Below are 8,672 nucleotides of genomic sequence, written 5' to 3' on the forward strand. Positions count from 1 at the left end.
CCTTGTGGATAGTCAAGGAACGTCCGTTGACTAAATCCCTAATCAGTAAACAACCTTGGGAACGTCCTCAAAATTTAATTTACCGACAGCATTAAGAACTAAAAAGGCCCAATTCTAACCAATAAATTCCTACGAGGATTTATTTAAGTTAGATTGTGCATTCTAAATATAAGAGAAAAGTATTCCAGTTAAAGACAGGATCACGCTTAATTCCACGGTTGATCATAGATGCAAAGATAACAATTATTCATAATAGATAAATTGGTTATGATCATTGGTACGACCTAACGACCTCACCTCTCCTTACCTTGTGGATAGTCAAGGAACGTCCGTTGACTAAATCCCTAATCAGTAAACAACCTTGGGAACGTCCTCAAAATTTAATTTACCGACAGCATTAAGAACTAAAAAGGCCCAATTCTAACCAATAAATTCCTACGAGGATTTATTTAAGTTAGATTGTGCATTCTCCACAACATAATCAAAAACTTCTACATAATCAATTATATTGTGTTACCACTAGTTATCGAACTAAACAAACAATTGCGAATTTGGAAGTTCAATTGGCTAGACAAATATTCTTGACAATAAATTAGATTATTTGTAATAAAAGTATAGAGAACAACACAAATACCAATATGAATAAAAGTAGAAAGCATAAATTAGATCTCACAACTCGTTGGATTTAAGCAATCACCAAGTCTTCAACCAGAATGAGAGAACTAGCTAGACATGCTAATGGAAGAACGCATGAAAAACAAAATAAGAAAATATTATAAAAACGTAGAGAAATAGAAGAGTTCAAAAGTTGTCTCTTAAAGTGAATTACATCCCTATTTATAATAGCTAGATACCTAGTTCTACTAGAATTAAAAGTAGATTCCTAGACTCCTAGTTGAACTAAAAGACTGATAGAGATAAAATTATAATCCTAGTTGAATTAAAAGACTGATAGAGATAAAATTATAATCCTAGTTAAACTCTTCCTTCATCAGAGGTAGTCCAAACAGCTCCAAACTCTTGCCAAAAATTGAGTTTGAGTTTTGTTTGAATTTCCATTTTGGTGCTTTTCTTTATTTTTCATTTCTTTTGTCCTAATGCTGCAAAATAATATTTAATTAGGAGCATTTGGTCACAAAATAGGCTAAAATATTATATGAAATAAGCACAAAATGCGATTCTATCATGAATTAACTTGCTATGAATTTAGCAACAAATTGTTTAAAAGATGTATGAGATAGTGTAAATCAACGACGAAAATTTTACTTGCTAATTAGCTCGACGCTGATTTTAGCATCAATTTTTTTGATAGCTATTGATCATTTTTCTTATAGTGTTTAGATGCTTTAGTCAGTCAATTACAATAGGAAAGCAGGAATTTATCATGAATATCCTAATAGATTTTGAGGTTGAGTGTTTGATTGTGAAATTAATCTTATGCTATCAATAATTAACATAACGATTAAATGATACATTCCCTCGAATTTGAAACCTTCTCTACTAGTTTCATCTTATTGATTTATTTCTGTTTTCTTAGTTTATATTAATTAGTAGTTTATTCTCATCCAACACCCGGTCCCCTCCTTGATTGATACAACTAGACTGAGAAATTAATTCATAGTTTCTTAAGGATTCGACCTGATTCCACTGCTACTACAGTTCTAGAATCAGTAATTAATTTTGACGGCTTTAACAATTGGTCATGTATTCAGTAAAATTGACTTAAAATTTCGTACTTCAGAATTTCATTACGACAAAATGCTAAACTTAAGTACAAAATGAATATATAATTCATTTTGATAATTATCAAATTTTCTTTCTGTGTTTGGATTTGGTACTCTATAAAACAAATTTTTTTGTTAAAAATATAAGAAATAGTCAAAAGCGAAGATTAAAAATAATAATTATATTTTGTATTTACTTTTTTGGTTTTTAATAAGTATAATAATAACATATATGCATGCTTAATATACATATAAAAATAGTATTTCAGTATTTGGAGATTTACTGAACCAATACTAAAATTCAAAATCAAACAAAATACTTAATATAAAAATTAAAAAATTGAATACCAAATTCAATTTTTAGTTTAATTTGGATACGTATCGAATTTTCAATTCAGATCAGTTCGATCGACTCAGTGCTCTTCTTTTTGCTTATTCTTTTTTATCTTTTTTGTTTTTTTTTCTCGCTAAATATTTAGATAATAAAACAAAATAAAAAATTGAGGGGATAAAAAAAAAAGTATGCCTAAAATGATAAAAGTACTTTATTATTCACAAAAAGGATGTAAAACAAAATTAATTCAGCATTCGATTTTTAGAAATGATGACTAGAAATAAAGAAAATATATGTAGATTATAATATTTATCAAATTTCATATTAATTAAATTTAAAGAAAAATTATTTGTGGAATTTTTCTGATTGAAATTTTTACGAATTTAGCTGCTTCTCCCAATCTACTTATTCAATGTTATTCACTATGTTCTCCTTTTACCTCTAATAAATCGTGCAAATTTTAAGCGATTATTACTCTAATTTATGTAATTATAAACTAATATATAGATTACAATGAATTAATTTTGCTTTATTTTTATGAATACTAAATATTATATATTATTATAAGTGATGCAGACAAACGTTCCACATTAGTTGCAGTAGAGGAGTTTGAGTAGCTGATAACCTCAATGACTCTTCTCTCTATAAAGGTGTTTTTTCAGGACAAAGTCATAATGTTCATACAAAGTCAGAACCGACAAACCTCAAGTAATAGGGGATCGATCTAGTCTCACGCCCCATCATTTAGCACCGTCAGTGGGAATAAGATCATGTGCTACTTCCAAGCCCCTCGTTTGAGGAATTGATAATGTAGGCAAATGCTCTATATTAATTACTGACAAAGAGCAACTACAAGCCCCCTCTCACTAGCAAGATGTATTTTCAAAATAAAATTGCCAGACTTATAAGAAATCAAAACGGACAATAACTTGTACAACGAAGCATAGATCAAATCGCAAGTCACATCAGTAAGCATACTAGTTTTGGTCCTTTAATGTTCTGTTTTTATTTTATCATCATATATTTGATAATATAAAAGAAGAAGATAAAGAAAATAATATAATAATAAAAAAAGAACAATGCAGATAAAAAATGAAAAAATATCAAAAAGTATAAAAGAGTATAAATAATAATACATCTAAATTTTTAACAAGAAATAGCAAAAAGTTTAAAGGGGTAGAAATAATAATATATCTAATTTTTTTAATAATTAATAAAATCATAATGCACGATTATCTAAATAAACACTCTCTTGGAAAAACGCTTTCTAATAGCAATGTAAAACAAATGTATTATGTTTTTGTCGCATTTATGAATACACGATACGTGTGAAGTCGTTATCATTTCTGTTCCCACACCAATCAGGTTATAATATGTTTAGCCTATTCAAGGCCTGTCTTTTTCAAGAGCAATAATAAATTATATGTTATATCAAAATTATTAAATGAAAATAAATTATAATCTCATACATTATCTTTGCTTGTACTGAATTAAAATTATTTTTTTAGAGCAATTTTTCTTTTGAAATGTTTGAAGAAAAAAATTAAAATTAATAGAATATCAGTAATAACAACTAAAAGAATTGTTTTTACGATCAAAATTAAGAGAACTTAGAATTTGATATTTAGTTGAAAACGCCATATATTTTTCCAGTAGAACTCTTAAATTTCTATTATTTTATTCCGAAGAGATTTATTTATTTTTTAATGCACACACTCAAATTCCAACAGTAAAAAATCTTAAACTCATTTCCGTGGAGGAGACTTATTTGGGAGAGTTATAGGCTCATTAGTCATTCCCCAACAGCATTACGAGTCAATCAAGATAAAGAAGCACCAATTCAAGTCGCTGGAATTGGAAGGACGACTTCTTATCAACGTCAAGTTCATGTGAGGGTGGGGCGTCCCAATAATGGGAAACGGATATTTCTCAGATACTTTATCTGAAAATGATCATTCCAAGATATCAAATTCTCGTCACGTTCCTATGAGAAACACGTTGCCTTAAGCTCAACTCACTCTCATATTATTGGCACTTGACACAATTCTACTCCAAACCCGATCCAACCAATCATATTAGGTTGAAGTAAACACGGTCTAACAAGAATTTCATCGGCATTTTATTATCGTCGTCGTATGTGCAGTGAAGGAATGCGTAATCCTGATTAACACAAAGGATAATACAATATTACAACCCCACATCCTGATGATGCAAGAAACTCGAGAAAAATCAATTCAAGACTATTTTAATGCAACATGTCACTTTCACCATCCTTAAAAACTTAAAATGTACCTGGGCAATAATGTCGCAGTTCAACCACCGGCCAAATGATGGGAGAAAAGACATGAAAGGTATCGCCTAGCAGATATCGATGAAAACGCTCCAGATAAAAACAATGTAAAATCATAGTTAATCTCAACGTTCAGGGCCCATTCATAAACAAATCAGCTCAACTTTAATAATGAGATGCCACTGCTCTTAGATCCAGTTCTAGTTTTGCCGTGTTTTCGCGTTAACTATATCCAACTTGACTGCACTTCTTAGTTAGGAATACGGATTCCCCTGAACTTGAGAATCAAACTGCATCAATTGCAAGAATCACCTTACTCAAGCCTCCTGCACTTGTGTGTGTTGGAGTTGAACAAATTTCAAACTCATCAAGCCCTTCAAGTGGCTCGTTTAAATACGCTATCAGACAACATTTTCTTTGGTAATAATTTCAATCTTCAAAGTGAAGGAATTAGCCAATCAGGGGCAAGAGTCCACTCTGAAAACAAAGTACCATGCATATGAAACAATGTCGTCACAGGTTCTTAACAGCTTGGCATCACTGGTCATGATAGCAAGGCAGGGTATTTTGTATCGAGTAGCGGTCTGACAATTAAAGACAAGATTCACAGTTAGACTTTTACTTGCTCCATATTGGATGCTCAAAAAATTAAAAAACAATAGCAAACCGCGAAGAAACAATAAAATGAAGTATAGAGTGACGCCTTGAAGCATCCTCAAAAGGTCGTAGATTCATGTATCATTACTGGAGCTGGGGCATCAGATCACCAACCACTTTTCCGTTGGATTTGCTAAGCAAGTTTGGTACTTCAGTGAAGGTCTGTGGACATTTTTCAGTGGCAGAGAACAAGAATCAATGGTAAGATTCTAAAACATATGCATGCATGAAGGAGAGAGACCACTAGGAAGCAGACACATCACAGGTAGACAGGATGCTTCCAGCATAGAGAGAGAGACAGAGAAAGAGAGCATCACAGTTCAAACATCAGGTGATGGGGCATACATTTATCAAATTGATCAATATAGAACTTAGTCCTTCCTCAATCTGAACTCTGTTAGGAATATAATCTTCCAATATTTTTTAGACTAATTAAGAGCTAGTACTTTTCGATTATTTGGTAATAGTAATACTTTCTGCATACATAAAAGTCATTTCTCAATTAGCACTGTCAACTGGTCTGATATTATACACAAGATAAGTTACAAAATTTTGTCTAATATTTTTAACTTTGACAAAGACAACATTGCAAGGATTTACTAAGAAAACATATGTCAGGCATATGCCCAACACCAGTTTCCAATGTACTCAAATGTAAGCAACTAACACTGATCTCTCTAATGGGTACCACAAAGCAGTTAAGCAAGCATCCTATGACGCATGCAACCATTATAATCACTAGAGAACATTCTAAGTACGCAAATTCCTCTGACTAGAGGATTTTGGCAAGTTTGATGTTAGACTGCAGCAAAAGAATGGAAAATTCCAAAGGCCTCAAAACTTGAAAAAAGCCACAGAACAAGGGAGTGATCTGTTCCACTGGTCAGACTTTGAAACCCAACTGGGCAGTTTCTCATCTTATATTCTTTACTTGCTCTGAGGGCTTCGGAAGATTTAAAAAGTCATTAAGTTATCTAAACCTAATAGCGGGTGCGGATGCAGGAAAAGTTTCAGAAGACAATTAATCCAGAAAGATTTTTATGTTTCACATCAATTGACCTACTTTGTTTTATACCTCTTATAGGAAGAGGACAGTAACAATCACAGACTAGACTGACAATTTAGGTAGTCATCTGCATCAGTAAGAGTAACATATCTTGAACAATCCAATTCTAAGTAACAAAAGTATGTAAAAATAAAGAAGATCTGATAGCACCAGAATAAAGAAGACAAATGGCTTTGAAAATAGTTAACATACTCTAAAAGTGCTCTCGACTTTAGCATACATGTCTTGAAGGTTCTTCCAGTATCTGATGGTGACCCTGAACCATTTGTTCTCAAGTTAAAGGGCTTACTATCCCAGTTAATAAGCAAAACATGATCATGTCTCTGAAGTCTTAGGAGCACATTATATGCAAAAGACGCAACAGGAAATATGTGTGAGAAGAATGTTGTCCAGATCCATGGATGGGATAACCCAAAATATATTTCTATTCACATTTCTAATATTCGGACCCTCACAAAGGGTGTCATAAGACATAAGCCACAGTAACAGCAAGTTTTCCCGGCATTAGTAGTTGGGAAATATCAATTGCCAAACATTAATTTCTAAGAGGTCACTCAGGGTTGACCATAAATTCTGTTACGCAATGATGATAGTATATGAGAACTATGTTCATAGTAGCAACAGGTATTTCGGATAAGCCTTGCATGGTCAATCCCACTGTTGATTGTGGGATTCACAAGGTTGTTTGTCCCACAGACATGTCTCTTTTCTGTACCCTTCTTTTTCTTTTTTGGATCATCTTTTTGTGAACATCTTTGCACACAGCCACGAATGGTCAATCACAGTCCCATTTGCAATTTTAACAAGTCGATAATAGGTGAAATCAGAAACTTCCACAATAACGGAGAAGGAAAGTTATATATAAAGTATATCATTTGGGAAGACAAATGCCTTAACACCTGATATGGAATTCATGTTATTGAGTCATAGCCTGACACAAGACCAACCTGCAGAACAAACAGGGCATTTGGGTTAAATCCAAATTATCCTATAAATTCGAAATAGGCACAAAACCAGCACAAGCAGAAAAAAGTAAAAAATGCGCCATAACATTTTTCAAAAGAAGAAGCTAAACCCGTCCGCTTATTGTACTCTTAACTCAAGTAATTTCATTTGCGATTGCTTTCACACTTAATTTTAATTTCTCTCCAGCCTCAGGACCTGCGTTCTACTGTTTAAATCCAGTTCTTAGCTGCACAACAAACCAGAAAATGGAGTGGGGAAGAAAAAGAAAAAGAGACAAAACAGCTCGAACCAGTTTAATAGTGAAGAGACGAAATGCAGTGTATAAGGAAGCTTTAACGGCGCAGCATTCGCAGCTAAAGCGGCAACAAAAAGGAGAATGTAAGGGCGAAAAAGTCGATCTGGAGCAAAGAGGAAACCGAAATTCGGGGAGAGTTTCCGAGATAGAAGCGGCGGGCATATGTTGGTGGCACCGGTCGGCGGTGATCGCCGTAGGAGAGACGAAAGAAAGAAGTATGACAGAGATATTGAAATCCATCCCGATACGGGCGGTGGCCAGCAAAGCAAACGCCGTGTCCTGGACGGAGAGTGAAGTCAGGTGAGAGTTGGACCCAAAATTGAAATTGAGATCAGCAAGCAGGACTGTAAATAATTCGGGACAAGGCAAGGTGAACGGTAAATAATTCGAATCAAGCTGATCATAAAGGTTGTTTGATTGGGGAGATTGCACTTTTTATCCTACCTGATATATAATAATTCATTATGTTCCTATATTTTTTAAAAGAAATCAATTTTTACCCCATATATAAAAAGGTAAAATACATAATTTTAAAAATATAAAGAAACAAATCGCTATATTTTAAAAATATAGAGGATGAAATGATAAAAAAAATTATAAAAAATAATTTGTATATTTACAATATCTCAACTAAATTATATTTTCTCCATTTTTCATCTCACAATTTTATATGCATGGCATATTTGATTTCACGACATAAACAATTATAATAATCGGGATCAGAAAATGCTACAATTATGTAAAATTAAAAATGCTACAACTTTTAATTCTATAAAATCAAATATGTTAAGTTCGTAAATTAGGGGATAAAAAACACAATGCTCTTTATCATATGGAACCAAAAATATATTTTTTTTAAATTATTATCAAATTTAAAAAAATATATTTGATTATTTATCTAATCGACTTCACATATTTAATTAGATCAAATCCGAGTTGTATTCAAACAATTTAATATTTTTTAGTTTATCTTATCCATTTTGTACTATTTGAGTCGAGCTCGATGTATCAAAAAAAAAATTTGTTCACACTTAGTCTCTGGTCTTTAATAAATTAAATTTAAATAAAAATTTTAATTAATTAATTTCAATCGAGTATTGAGTTGTTTGATTTACTTTTCGGCCCCTATTAGCAAGTGATTAACTTAACTTAATGGGCCGAGCCCATAAACTTGTCTCATCTTTTTTGGGCTTTGTAATAGAAATGATTGGACCTTTGACATGGATAAAAATTACTGTAACGTCCCAATTGAGATTGGGCCGACCTGTGTTGGCTAAGCCCATTATCTCAATTGGCACGCACCACCCATATTATTTATTTCCTCACTCCCAAACTCTATT

General features: G+C 32.5%; 1 long non-coding RNA gene across 2 annotated transcripts; it reads right to left on the bottom strand.

Moving 5' to 3' along the window:
* LOC105176218 lies at positions 3,963-7,720 on the bottom strand. Of its 2 annotated transcripts, XR_848946.2 has the most exons (5): positions 7,327-7,720; positions 6,971-7,018; positions 6,264-6,327; positions 4,351-5,167; positions 3,965-4,218 (listed from the first exon to the last, which is right to left on the bottom strand). It is a non-coding gene; the product is annotated as an uncharacterized LOC105176218 (long non-coding RNA). The 2 variants fall into 2 exon arrangements; XR_002288210.1 differs by having other exon boundaries at positions 3,963-4,218; positions 6,264-7,018.

Source organism: Sesamum indicum, linkage group LG13 (genome assembly GCF_000512975.1).
Source record: "Sesamum indicum cultivar Zhongzhi No. 13 linkage group LG13, S_indicum_v1.0, whole genome shotgun sequence".
In the NCBI taxonomy this organism is placed as follows: Eukaryota; Viridiplantae; Streptophyta; class Magnoliopsida; order Lamiales; family Pedaliaceae; genus Sesamum; species Sesamum indicum.